Genomic DNA, 15,051 nt, shown 5'->3' on the forward strand with positions numbered 1-15,051 from the left:
GCGCATAAAGCGCTATTCCAGATGTGATTGAGTCAAAGCCTATGGTCAATGCTGTGACAAAGACTCAAAACATACACAAATTTGCACGACTTTCAATATGCAAAATTTATTAAATCTCTAAATCATTGTTATTTTCTTATTTTGTCATCTTCGTTTCAATGTCTTTATCTATTATATATTTATCCTTTCTCAGATCAGATAATCTGTTCATATTTCTTTGTGTTTGTTTTGATTTCTGTTGTCTTTTTCTCTTGTTTTCTTTCTTTCTTTATTGGCACCATTGTAAATAACCTTATTATGTAAATGATGTGTAGGCTACCAAGTATCTGTCTGTTATACAATAATGCTCAAATATGCTGTAAGAAAGCATAATATTTAACAGTAGTGTTGGGGGGTTGGGCAATAATATATAAGCCAATGCCCACTGTTTTTTCAGCATTATTCAAAATATCTTTTGTGCTCAACAAAAGAAAGAAACTCGAGATTGAAGCTAAGGGTGAATAAATGAACGATTTGTGAATTTCCACATTCGGGTGAACTTTCCCTTATGTAAAAACAGTCCAAATTATACACTTGGTCAATGCTGTTTGAAACACGCTGAGCTTTTGACATCTTTCTAAATTCAAATTTTTTTTCACTTTCACAAACTTTTGAAAACATTCTCTCTATAGTGACACAAGATGGCGGTAACGAGAAAGCCTTGAGAAAAACGAGATCGCCCAAACTTACAGTAGCTCAATAAACAAATAAATCTGTCATTATTTACTCACAGTATACGACACTGGTTTGTCTTTAAAACACGAATATAATGTTTATTTAACCTTTTTTTTCATGAAGCCAGAGAAGGTTTTTCTCCCTTCTTGAAAGTGGTCTCAAATCCAGATAACCTCAAGAGAATGTGCATTGTCAGGTCATTAAAATATCAAATACATTAATTAACAGACAGAAATACGTCATTAAACACTGGAGGGAAATGAAGTTTGTTACTGCCGCTGCGTGCCGCACCATTAAAAATTAATAATAAGAATATAATATTACTCCTAAAATCATAATTTAACTAAAGAATTTATAGTTTATTAGCCACGGGCAAGAGTAAACTGTTTACTGGGGGTTTTGGTGCAGTCTCTAGTGCCATATCTGAACACATTTGAAGTAAAATGAGTTTTTGACTGAACTAAGATTAAACAACATCCTCTGACACCACAGTCAAGAGAGAATCCAATTCAACACCCACAACTGAAACAGCCTCATGAATAAGAGAACATCGACAGCAAAAAAGATGACACTTTCAACCACTGACGCATTGTATCACAGATGTTAAAGAAATTCAGCGTCAGCAAATAGGCTCTGGCCCTTCTTGTACACAGCATCGGTTTAATTAACTTTTCGTGTAGACTCCAAGATATTTCTCGTCTTCTACAACATCCACTGAGACACCATTAATGCATAGAGGGGCTGTGTTCCTTAGTCCTCTTCAGGTCTACCAGCTCTTTGTTTTTGTCACATGGAGTTATGCAGTAGATAGTTCTGCTCACACTATATGACAAAATAAACCACTGTAGTCCTGTGCTCAGTTTCCTCACCACCGCTGATACAGCCAACTATAGCAGAGTCATCAGAAAATTTCTAAAGCTGGCAAGACTTTATACAATATCTAAAACTCACAGTATACAAGGTGCAGAGGAAAGGAGACAGGAAAGTACCCTGTGGAGCTCCAGTATTACAAACCACTCTGTCAGACACACAATACTGCAGTCGAACATACTGTGGTCTGCCAGTTAGGTAGTTTATTATTCATGGCACGAGGGAGGTATCCACCTGCCGCTCTCAGCTTCTCACCTATGCAGCAAAGATGGAATAATGCTGTTGAAAGCACTGGAGAAGTCAAAACATGTGACCAATAAGTTAAGACTTATCTGTTAGGAACAGGGGTGTCAAACTCTGCAGTTCTGCACAGTTTAGTTTTCAAAGCAACTCCAACATACTCACCTGTAGGTCTCAAACAAGCCTGAAGGACTCAATTAGTTTGATCAGGTGTGTTTAATTAGAGTTGGAACTAAACTATGCAGAGCTATGGCCCTCCAGGAACTGCACTGTAAAAAAAATAGGCCAGTACAACAACAACAACAACAACAACAACAAAAAACATGATCCTTATTTCCTTTCGCTTTTTCTTGTTAATGTTTGAAAACATCAGCTGCACTAGTCGAAAATTATTATTTTGTATTGTCAGTAATACAAAAAAACATTTAGGTTGGGTTAACAATTTTTTTAATAGTTTTCTGGTTAGGTGAACTACTCTGTAACAAAACTTTTTAAGTAATTTTTTTTTTTTTGTCAGCAAAACTGGAACGCCTGAAGTTGAGTGAAAAAAAAATGCTTATTTCCTTTTGTGTACTCAACTTTTGAAAACACCAGCTGTACTGACCTAAAATGTCTAAAGTGAAGTGAACAAAACAACTCTTTTGGAAATTGATACTAAGAAATACTACATTATCAGAAAAAAACAAACAGTTCAATTGACAAATGTTCATGAAACATTTATTAGACAGGAACAGGACAGGAGGTAAAACAACATAAACGGTAAACAAGACAAGGATCAAAACATGACACAACAAACAGGGAAAAATCCTGTGTAATGCTTCACAGGGAACAACAAGACTCAGCAAAGAGTCTGTGTGAATGAGGTGTCTTTATAGTCTAAGTAAACAGTCCATCATGAGCTTCCTACTGTGTGTGTGTAATCAGAAACTGGTTCCTCCATTTAAATTATTATTAAGTATTTGAATTGTCATTTAATTATTACATGATTTTACTTAGTTGTTTATGAAAAATAAATATCAATTACATTTGTTTTCTCATAATTATTATTAGATAGTTTGAGCATTTCATTTATCATTTGGTAGTTGCTTTAAAAGTTCAATTTATTACTTGATCTTTTTAGAAATTTGAATTTATTTAGAATTTTGTAAGGAAAAAACCTCCATATATATATATATATATATAGTTCACAATTTGTAGAGCAAAGGTAATTGTCTTTTTGCAAGTTTGCACCCCCACCCCCAAATACAAATGAATAATAATTTACGTTAGCATTATGGCAGTAGTATTTGGTTGTTGTTGTTACTATTATTATTTTTGTTGTTGTTGTTAGGGTTACAAATACTGCAACCTTTATTTTATCAAGTGAGGAGGTCTCAGAGTAACAACTTTAAGTAACAAGTTGGCAGAAGCTTTTTTTGGGTGAACGTGCAAAGTGTTGCTCACAAAACTAATCTGTTTAACTGAATAAAGAAAATTTTGATTAATGTTCAGTAAATGTGTTAAATGTGGTTGTACAGACATTTTAACAATTTCTTTGCTAAACCACCACCAAAAACAAACAAACAAACAAACAAAAAAGTAATTTAAACTTTTTTAATGACGTGATGATGAGTAAATGCCATCTGAATGTTAATTTTAGGATGTCCTGCCTTTTTTTCTGCCTTAATTATCCAGAAACTTCATGATTATGTTCAGCAATGATGTTCTTGGTCTGGGTAATAATACCAATATTTTCACGTGATTAGCTGTTATTGTTTAGTGGTGTTCAGCTATACTGATATCATATTCTGCTTGATAGAGCATCCATTCAGGCATTATTTTATCCATTACAGGTTTCTATGTTACTACCTCTGAAAACTAATCCAACAAGACATTTACATTTAATGTAACATTATGACAAAATCCCTGCTGACCATGTCAAGGGTCACACAAAGCTGGTATTTCTCCCCTATTGTGTTTTTCACAGATAGCCACAGAAGTTCCTTTTGTTCACTCCATATGTGCTCATTATGATGTTCGCCTGTTCAGGTAATAGCCAGAACTAAATGACTTTAAGTGTGCTCTTTTTGTGTAAATAACTAGGTGCAAGCACAAAACCTCACATATAACCCTCAGAAACAACTGCTTCATTTGAGCAGAAAGAATTTCTGAGCGGAGAGAAGAAAAACTAGGAGCAAAGGCAGCTCTCAGTGGTGTGAACGGTCAGAGTCCCTGCAGAGGCGGAGAGTGAACACATGTCAGCTCGATCAGACACCTCATGATCCATCATCACTAGTCTGAAAAGTCACCACCAGTCAAACTCAGACCACAGACTGATGCTTTACACTCAGGAATAAGTGCAGAAAAATTGCATTTTATGCAGCAGCAATATGTAATAAATAAATAAGATTAAGACAGCTGGTGGACAAACTTACATAATAACTAGCTTTTGCTCTCCTTGCAGACTGTAGCCCATTATATTACGGCACACTCAAATTGGAGACCAAGAAGGTGCTGACTCTTAACACAGCGAAAGAGCAGAATGGATGCGTTCTCTTTGAAAAGCCAGTCTGGAAGATTTTAAAAGCACTGACTGTAAAAGCAACACGCACATCAGAGTGAGTGGGGATGAAATGTTAAGAGATTTCGTAGTGCTTTACAATTAGCATGTCCATCTGTACTAATTACTTCTCACATACACTTATGCTAATATCTTTACCTACACTATAATAAAACAGTAATTTAGTGTAATTATAAGCCTCTACTCGGAATAAATATTAAAATAACACTGAACAGCCTACCTTGAGACTGAAGCTTAAATGTGGATTTTAATATTTATGTGTTTATTTAACACTTTTTAATGATGTGTTCTGATTTTTGGAAGTTTTTAGTTACACATAATAATTGTAGTTGTTTTTATATAAGTGTGAAAAAAGTTGAGACCCTTTGGAAAGGAAAACTATTTTTATTAGACTATTAAATTATTAAATTAGTTAAATTAAACTATTACATTAAGTTTTAACTGCAGGGCCGGGTTTGTTGTCTTTTCTGGTCTATTAGGTGTCTATTAACTGGTTTTGTTCCTGTCTATCTTTTAAAGAGCCTACTGTTACTCCCTTAAGTTATGTTTAAAAAGCATCCACTGGATCCATCAGTTTGAAACAAATTTTGTCCAGGCTCATTCTAATTATGCACCCTTATATACATTTCTGGAGAAAGCTAAATATATCTCAGGAGCTACTTTTTTGCAGTTTTGTTTTTGTGAATCCAGCATATGCCACTGTGAATGGTTTTTCAGATCTCAAATTTCTCCCGCAAGTGTCATTCGTGCCAGCTATTCTCACTTAAATCCACCAGAGGCTGCTGTCCACTGACTGACCAACTGACTGATAACCTTTCCCTCCCCCTTCCTTAAACCCAACCAATAGTTTTTTAAAGAGCACCAATTGACCCACCAACCCATTCCCTAAACCCAATCGACAGTTTTAAAAAGCAATCCAGAAAAAGAAAAGCCCTCACCTGATTTTTACCACATATTCAGATTTTACCACATTCTCACCCTGTTATTTACATGTTTATTTTATTTTTGCCTTTTGTTTTTGTCCTACCTGCTTTCTGGAACTGTTCTTCAAAGGACTCAAACGTTGTTGTCGCGGTCAACTCTGCTCTGCATCGCAAGTGCGCAGATGTACATGCTAGGGGCTCTATTTTAACAGTCTAGACGCAAAGTTTAAAGCGCATGACGCAAAAGCATGAGAGGCGTGTGCGAATCAACTTTTAAAATTTTAAGGATGAAAAAATACGGTTTACGCCCTGGGGCATGGCCTAACAGGGTTGTGCTTATTCTCTTAATGGGTTAAGGGTGTGTTTTGAGCATAAATGCAATAAACCAATCAGAGTCTCATCACAAATTTTCTTTAAGGAGTCAGATGTGTCACGCCATGGCACATTTGCTATTTACATGTCAGACTTTGTAGAAAAACTGAACACTTCACAAGTGAGAAAACAGTTAAACAAACCATCTGCCATGAGGAAAAAGAACAAGCCTCCTTCATTCAGTCTCTTTACTTTCTCTTTCGTGGATTAGAAAGCACTCCCCTGAAAACATCCATTAGACTACATAATAATTTTGATAATCACAAAGATTTGTTTCAAAAGTTCTAATTGCAACAAACAAATAAATGAACAATAATAACAAAATGTGGTCAAAAAACTGATTAATTTCCAAATACACGTCCTGCTCTTATGCCCCATGTGGTGATGCATACATATCCAAAACCCAACAGGTGGACAAATCTAAACTTGTTACAAATACAAATATGCATATAATAATACTGCTAATAACAATAACATTGTAATAAAAAGGCAAGTTGTTGTGAATAAACTAAAAAAAAAAGCCCCCCGAGATGAGGGATGAACTTATGTTGCATTATGCTCTGCAACACCTAGACAGACCAGGGACCCATGTGAGGATCTTGTTTGTTGACTTCAGTTTGGTTTTTAACACTAAACAAAACTTCTCCTGCCAAAACGAACTCAGCTCTCTGTGCCCACCTCTGTCTGTCAGTGGATCAACAACTTCCTAACAGATAGGCAGCAGCTTGTGAAGCTAGGAAAATTCTCATCCTGTACATGCACAATCTGCACTGGCGGCCCCCAGGGGTGTGTCCTCTCCCCATTGCTCTGTTCCCTGTACACAAATGACTGCACTTCGAAGGACTCCTCTGTCAAGCTCCTAAAGTTTGCAGATGACACCACACTTATCTCTCAGGACCTGAAGTGGGACAATCACATTGACTCCATTGTCAAAAAAGCTCAACAAAAGCTGTACTTTCTTCGTTAGCTAAAGAAGTTCAGCCTTCCAAAGGAGCTGCTGAAACAGTTCTACACCTCCATCATCGAATCAGTCATCTGCACATCAATAACTGTCTGGTTTAGCTCAGCTTCCAAATCCGACCTCCGAAGACTACGTTGAATAGTTTGGACTGCTGAGCGAATCATTGGTACAACCCTCCCTACTCTCCAAGAACTGTACATATCCAGAGCGAGCAGAAGGGCTGCCAAAATCACTCTGGAGCTCTTACACCCAGCACACTGCCTCTTTGAACCTTTACCTTTTGGTCGATGCTACAGAGCACTGCGCACCAGAACAGCACAACACAGAAACAGTTTCTTCCCTCAGACAATCCATCTCATGAACACTTGATGATAGTAATTATGGAACAGACATCACTACTTGCTATACACTTTTATACACATATACACTTATTTAACAACATACTTTATATGCCAATTTGCACATAATAGCTGCACATATAACGTTGGATATAGTAATTATATACACTTGTCAATTTGTATATTTGCATTCACCACTTACCTCTATTTTTGAAATATAATTGTTATCTGTTTTTCGTCCTGTCTCTGTAATTCCTCGTATGTGTGAACATACCTGGCAATAAAGCTCTTTCTGATTCTGAAGGCAGTGGTTCTTATAATTTTGTAGAAAATTATAATTTTTATAATACTTAAATGATTTAATTCTTTTTCATTTGCAAAGATATTTGCATATTGCTGTACATCTAGGCATCTCAGCAACATCTAGGTATTAAGACGCACAACTAAAGTGCTCTACTCTGGACTTTAGACTTCAGCTTTCAGTTGGTCAGTGGCGCAGTCTATTTTCATTCATTCATTCATTTTCTTTTCGGCTTAGTCCCCTTATTAATTAGGGGTCGCCACAGCGGTATGCACCGCTAATTTATCCAGCACGTTTTTACGCACAGATGCTCTTCCAGCCGCAACCCATCTCTGGGAAACATCCACACACACTCATTTACATTCATACACTACGGACAATTTGGCCCACCCAATTCACCTGTACCGCATGTCTTTGGTCTGTTGGGGAAACTGGAGAACCCGGAGGAAACCCACGCAAACACAGGGAGAACATGCAAACTTCACACAGAAACGGCAACTGACCCAGCCGAGGCTCGAACCAGCGACCTTCTTGCTGTGAGGCGACAGCACTACCTACTGCGCCACCCCACAGTCTATTTTAGTTCCTCAAAATAGCACCGCACCAACAATGCGCCTAAACACACCTCTTCTCTAGACCGGCACACCCATGAGTGCATATAGTGGTGCAAATGGATTTGCTATTTAATCAAAGTGGTGCACAACAGGAAAATTAGTGTTGCGCTGGTCTGTTAATAGCAACAAATCATGCCAAACACGTCTTGCGCCTTATTGTGCCCGGTGTATGAGAGGGCCCTAAATGCTGTTTATTTGTATGCAGTTGAAATAGAGATCTATTTACAAATCAAGTGAAATGATGCTTCTGCATTATTATTGCTATTAATGTGCTTTTGTTAGGGTAATTTAATTTTATGTTTTCATCTTTGATTGAAGATAATGTAGTTTTTTGTTCACACCAATAATTTTCAGGCTTTAATATTTATTTTCTGCTGATCAGCTTTTAGATCTTCTGGTTTTACAGTAATTAACATGTGAAAAACTTATTTCCTCTGTAATTGGAACAAGCTTTTTGTTCAACTTCATCTTTTTTTTCAAAAAACAAACAAACCATTTTCTAACTGACAAAACACTTGAGATGGCTGTTCATGCTTTTGTTACATTGTGTTTAGAAGGTCGTGATTCACTATACTGTGGTATTTTCAAGACTGAGATTGCTTGAAATTGTCCTATACTGAAGGCTCTTTATTGGTTTCTTGTTCAGTTCTGAAGCTTTTAGAAAAAATGCCTCGTTTATTTACACATCTTTACATTATCGGTCTTCTATTTATGTATCTGAATCATTTTTTACTTTGTTCATAAGTCTACAATCAAACAACCAAAACCTTCTGTTAATCCCACAATGGGGATTCAAGTATAAACGGGATCAAGGTTTTTCTGAGGTCGGGCCACAGTTTTGGAATAACCTTCTTTTAGAGATGAACACCTACCCTGTCAAATCTGAAGTCTCTCCTATTTTTTTCCCCCTTGGCCTGCTTAAATCTGCTTTTGTTATTTGTGGTTTCATTGTGTGTTTCTGACTAAATTCTGCTTCACTGTGTTTATATTTTCATTTTATCTGACCCTTTGCACAGCATTTTGGTCAGCTTTGTGGTTGTTTTTAAATGTGTTTTATAAAGAAATTGAACCTGAACCTTAAAATTGATTTTCATACACTCCTCACCTTACTAGCTGAACTTCTGCCACCAATATATAAATAGATATAGTCAAATTGCTGCATTTATTTATAGCAGAAAAATTTAAATATTAGTCAGTGTTTAAGCATGCAATTACTTACTAATTGAAAATGTAACCTAATAATCTTGCAAAATGTGTCTGTGTAATTTTGGGTGAGAATGGCTTGATGGCTTTAACCATCTTGAGAGTTTTGTCTGAGACTCATCATCCATTTTTCAATAATGGATGACTCAAGGGTCACTCATCTTGTCCACTAATTAGGCCACAAGGACACCTGTTGCATGTGCTGCATGATCATTCAAAGCATTTGAAGGGCACTGGAACACAAGCACACTTGCTTTCATGTTTACCTTATTCCTATTTATAAGCACACAGCAGAAACCACTATATGCTGTAGTGTGACTGTAAATGCAGACTTCAATCAAACCTTTAATGTTAATATGAGGGTAAACCATGACAAAAAGCCAACGCTGGTGAACCTAGAAATGACTGACAAGCCTTCTTGTGAATAACCAGGCCATTTCTTTAGAACCACTTGCCAGTTGCCACTCTTGTAGGTGCAATTATTCTACACCTCCACTTCCCAAGAACCATGGCTGCCTAAAGCGACAGCTCCTAAAAGCAAATCAGTCCATGGGCCCACGTAGCTGCCAATCTATAGCACCTCCTTCATAAGCAACGGCAGCACTGAGATCTCCAAAGGAGACCGAACACATTGACCTCAAGCAGAGATGATACCACCACTGTATCTGCAGGTCACAGAAAAGAAGACCTTTTGGTGAAAGTGAACTGCCCACTAATCAACCTGACATACTGTAAGGAGCTGAACGGGTGGTGGATGAGGAAGAACGTCCATGATCTCTCAACAAATTATATGAAAATCACATATTCATATAGCAGAGGCTTTTATCCGAAGAAAGAATTGTACAAGAAATATATTCTACACATTAAATAATAATATGGATGTACTAAAAAGGTTTAATTAAAGCAGGGGTGTCAAACTCAAATCATGTAGGGCCGCAGCCTTGCAGAGTTTAGTTACAGCTCTGCTCCAATGCTCCTATCTGTAGGTATCAAACAAGCATAAAGAACTCAATTAGTTTGATCAGATGTGTTCAATTAAGGTTGGAACTAAACTGTGCAGAGCTGCGGCCCTCCAGGAGCTGCGTTTGACACCTGTGAATTGAAGTAAGTGAAATTATATAGATTCATATTGAGAATAAACACTATTTACAATTAACTCAGCCATTATCATACTCTTATCTAGCATTTTGATTTTGTGTACACACATCTGGTTTGCTATAAAGAATTTTTCTGTGTAGATGAAGAATAAATGCATCAAAGTAGCTGTTTAATGGTTGTTAGAAAGGTGAAACATTGTTCAAAACTTTTTTTTTTTTAAGTATATGTGTGTGAACCCATCGGTCCTACGCCACCCAACCTGCTCCAAACTGATATCGAACCGGCGACCTTCCGCATGGGAGTCGTTTGCTTTAACAAGCAGTTTAAAGGCCATGGCCTCTAGTATCTGTCGCTAGAGCACCTTTAGAGGTCAGAGGAGTGAGGTTTACCTGCACAGCACTTATTAGCTGGCCTCTGCTACATGTGCATACATCACATAACTTACACTCACTCACTTACTCAATTTCCTTCAGCTTATTTCCTGATTTAGTCCCAGCGGAATGAACCACTAATTACTCTGGCATATGTTTTGTTTAATCTAATTTTTAAGAGGTGGATCGTTTGCTCAACCCCCAACCTGGAGGACCAGGACATACACACATACACTACAGATAGTTTAGCTCACCCAACTCACCTATAGCGCATGTCTTTGGACTGTTGGGGTAACTGGAGCACCCGCAAACCTATACAAACATGGGAAGAACATACACTCCACACAGAAATGCCAATTGACCTAGCCGGGGCTCGAACCAACGACCTTCTTGCTGTGAGGCGACAGTGCTGCCTACTGCGCCCCCCAACACTCCATACACTATCGCCAATTTATGTTTACCCAATTCACACCAAAGCCACTGGAGGAAACCCATGCAGACACAGGGAGAACAAGTAAACAGAAATGCCTTCGGGTCCAGCCGGGACTCGAATCAACAACCTTCTTGTTATAAGGTGACATTGCTAACCAAAGTGCCACCGTGCTGCCAATCAAGTATCTTACAAATAAACCTAAAGCTTTTGAAACATGTTTGATTTATTTATATACTTCATGTGGATGGTGCTGTAATCTTTAATCCCTTCAACACCCTCGGATTTGTCGCCAACTCTCAAGCTCTTTTCAAGCTTTTTTGCTCTGATAGCAGGTGATTTCTAAGATTTTAACGATGACTGACATTAAGACCTCTGTAGAATTAAATGCTGCCTTCTAGATGAAAAATGTGTTTACTTGGATCTTTTTTTTCTGATTAAAAGGAAAGAAATTAAACTACTCAACATTAAAATACAGACATGGATTGAAACTGTAAAAGGTATTTTGTTTGAGTTCATGCTCAAAACAACAAAGGGCTTTTGCAGAGCGAAGATACTGTGCTTTTTCTGCTGTCTCAGTCTCAGAATGTCTTCTTGAAGCCAGCCATTAAAACAAACTGAAAGGCGGTGTGTGTTTACCAGTGTATACTGCCACACAGACACGAGACTTGAGGTCAACACAAGACGTTTGGTCACAGGAGAAATGGTCGTGCTCATCTGAGCCTGGTTTCTCCTGACTTTTTTTCCTTTCACTTTCGTCACTAAGGGTTAGGTTACGGTTAGGTTATGTTTAGGTTTAGGTTAAGGTATGGGTTAGGATTAGGGTTAAGTTAAGATAGATTAGGTTAGGGTTATGTTAAGGTTAGGGTTGGATTAGGTTAGGGTTATGTTAGGGTTAGATTAGGGGTTAGGGTTTGATTAGGCGTTTGGCCACAGGAGAAATGGTTGTGCCCATCTGAGCCTGGATTCTCATGAGTTTTTTCTTTTATTTTTATCACCTAGGGTTAGGTTACAGTTAGGATCAGGTTAGGGTTACCATTTTGGTTAGAGTTAGATTAGGGGTTAGAGTTGACGTTAGGTTAGGGTTAGATTAGGGTTAGCATTAGGTTAGGGTTAGATTAGGGGTTAGGGTTAAGAATTAGGTTAAGGTTAGATTAGGGGTTAGGGTTAGTGTTAGCATTAGCGTTAGGTTAGGGGTTAGGGTTGGGTTAGACGTTTGGCCGCAGGAGAAGTTGGTCTAAGCCTGGTTTCTCTTGAGTTTTTTCTTTCACTTTTCCTCACTTTGGATTAGAGTTGGGATTAGGTTAGGGTTGAGGTTAGGTTAGGGTTAAGATTAGGGTTAAGTTACGGTTAGGGTTAGGATCAGATATAGAGTTAGGAGTGTGGGTTAGTGTTAGGGTTAGTTTGTTCCTCGAAACTGTTGCCTACAGGCTTGTTTGGCTGAAACAGGTGGAGCTGCACAATGGTGGATTTGTTCTTTCAGCAGTGACATTTGCATTACACTGAACTGAACTAAAGTCAAGATGTTTAATTCATCAGAACTTCATTAATGTTAACGTGCTTTGATAAAACATACATTATAAAGAATAAAATTAAATCTAGAAATAAACAAGATTTCTGGAGTTTCATTGATTTAATCTAAAATATCTTATTTTGTGTTCTGAAGATGAACAAATATCTCAGGGGTCTGGAAAGACACAAGGGTGAGTAATAGATTTTTTTTTGGAGGGGAGGTGGGTGTGAACTAATCCTTTTATGTTTGTTATGTCCTTATGGAGTAACATGAACTAACTCAGCGATGTTTTCACAATGTAGGCTGTCATTGGAGAGACAAAAACCTGTCAGATTTTTTTTTTTATATATATAAATGTCTTCAGTTGTGTTCTGAAGATGAACAAAGGTCTTGGGTTTGGAACAGCATAAGAGTAATTCATGATGATATTTAAATTTTTGGGTGAATTAACCATTCCAAAAATACTGTCACAAAACTTAGAAAGTGAAAAGTGTGTGTGTGACACAGTGGCTGTTGTGACACCAATGACAGTTGTCATTTCTCTATGGAGTTTGTATGTTCTCCCTGTGTTCGTGTAAGTTTCCTCTGAGTGCTTCGGTTTTTCCTACAGTCCAAAGACATGCGCTATAAGTGAATCAATTAAACTAAAATTGCTGTAGTGTATGAGTGCATATGCAGTGTATAGGTGTGTCCTAGTACTGGGTTGCAGCTGGAAGGGCATCCACTGTATATGCAGGATAAGTTGACAGTTCATTCCACTGTGGCGACCCCTGATTACTAATGGGACTAAGCCAAAGGAAAAAGAATGAATGAGCAAAGTGAAAAACTGAAAAGGGCCTTGGCACAGTTATCGTGTATTTGTAAGGATTTGTCTTTCAGACATGTCTTTAAGAACTGTGATTAGCCTTTTATATTTATTCTATATTTTACATCTCATTTGCAATGGTTTTACAATCGACTATTATAAGCACATTTGTAGCTAACCACTTAAATCCCTCAACAAAACTTCAGATCAGAGCAGGAGTTTGCATATAGACAGGCTTCTGCTTTCTGAATAAAACATCTCTCCATCTTTTGTGAAAAAGACGTCTCCTTCCTGCGAGGAAACATATGAAAGCCAAGAAAAAACCGATGAACAGGAAGACCAGAAACTTCAGCCTATAATTATGTGATGCTTCCAAACCGTCATTCACATGATATGCCTATGGTCCCCACTTCTTGCAATTAACATGAATTAGTGAGTGTTTGTGAATGAGGTGAGCAGAAAAAGAGAGAGAGAGAGAGACTGTGATGTAAGTGTGTGGAGAGACTACACATCTGTTACTGTTTGGTACAACACAAGCACCATGATTATCTATTTTGGTAAACTCAAGTAGGTTTTGTAGCATCTCGTCATTGTCTAATTTCCCTTCATAGCCAGATGTTTCTCAATGAATGCCGGTCAAATTGATGATTGTTAAGAAGGCCTTAATGCTTTTTTGGAAAGGTTTTGCACCCCATACACTGACTCTCATGTTGTTTATTTCGGTTCATTTCGGGTTCTTTGTGTGCCATCTCTCAGCACATCTGTATACAGAAACATCTCTCATAAAGTCTCTCATTACTGACTCTCAGAAAGAGCGCAAGGTGTTCAACAAAAATGCTTTTGTGCCTTCTAAGATGACAATGGGACTACAGATCCAGAAGGGAATATGACAACTCACAATGTGCCAGCTCCAAAAACAAGATGCTCTCTCACAAAAGCTTAAATGCTCTCTATTTCTGCAGTGGTCAGTCAATCATTCACAACAGGCCGTGTTTACTTTGTCTTTGCGGTCTATTCACTCCGTGACCTGAATATGATTTCACAAGAGGATATCAGACAGGCTTAAGATGAAATGATTATGGTCTATTCAGAGAGACAGAGAGTCTGGCAAAAAAAGAGAAGTGTATTATTTCAATGTAAAAGCTGATCATTACTTCATTACTTATGCAATGGATTTACGTTATTAAACAGTGCATGAATAGTTAAACGCAACATAACGTCTTTCTGTGTACTGCTAAAAAAGCAGCTGTGTGTTTTCTACGCAGTTGCTCATTAGTCCCGGAGCAGCTTTCACGTCTCTTTAGTTGATTCTCAAGAGATGTGGCATTTAATTCTCCATGCATTTACTTGACCTTCCTGGCCATTTACTTTAATTTCTTGCTGTTTGTTTCAGGCGCAGTGTTTTTAATTATGACAAAACTCTGTTATATCACATTTTAGGTTTAGTGGTCCAGCGAGATGGTACAAAGTAAATGTCATCTGCTGTTTCAGAACCGTTTAGGCAAGGTAATCTCCCAAAATAAGCACCACTATTCACAGGTAAAGCTGCTATTCGTTCTGCTGGTGTATGATTGCAGGATTTTACCTTGCCGTGGGTGTGAGGATAATCTCTGAGATGTTGAGCTATACTGATGAAGACATCAAGATCCTTATCCCTCTGCTTCTGTTCAGGCACTTGATACTGAAAAACAGAGGAGTTTTGGAAAAATACACTACAGAACGTCATTGGAGTAATATG

The sequence above is a fragment of the Danio rerio genome, chromosome 7 (genome assembly GCF_052040795.2).
Source record: "Danio rerio strain M-AB ecotype USA chromosome 7, GRCz13ab, whole genome shotgun sequence".
Taxonomy (NCBI): domain Eukaryota; kingdom Metazoa; phylum Chordata; class Actinopteri; order Cypriniformes; family Danionidae; genus Danio; species Danio rerio.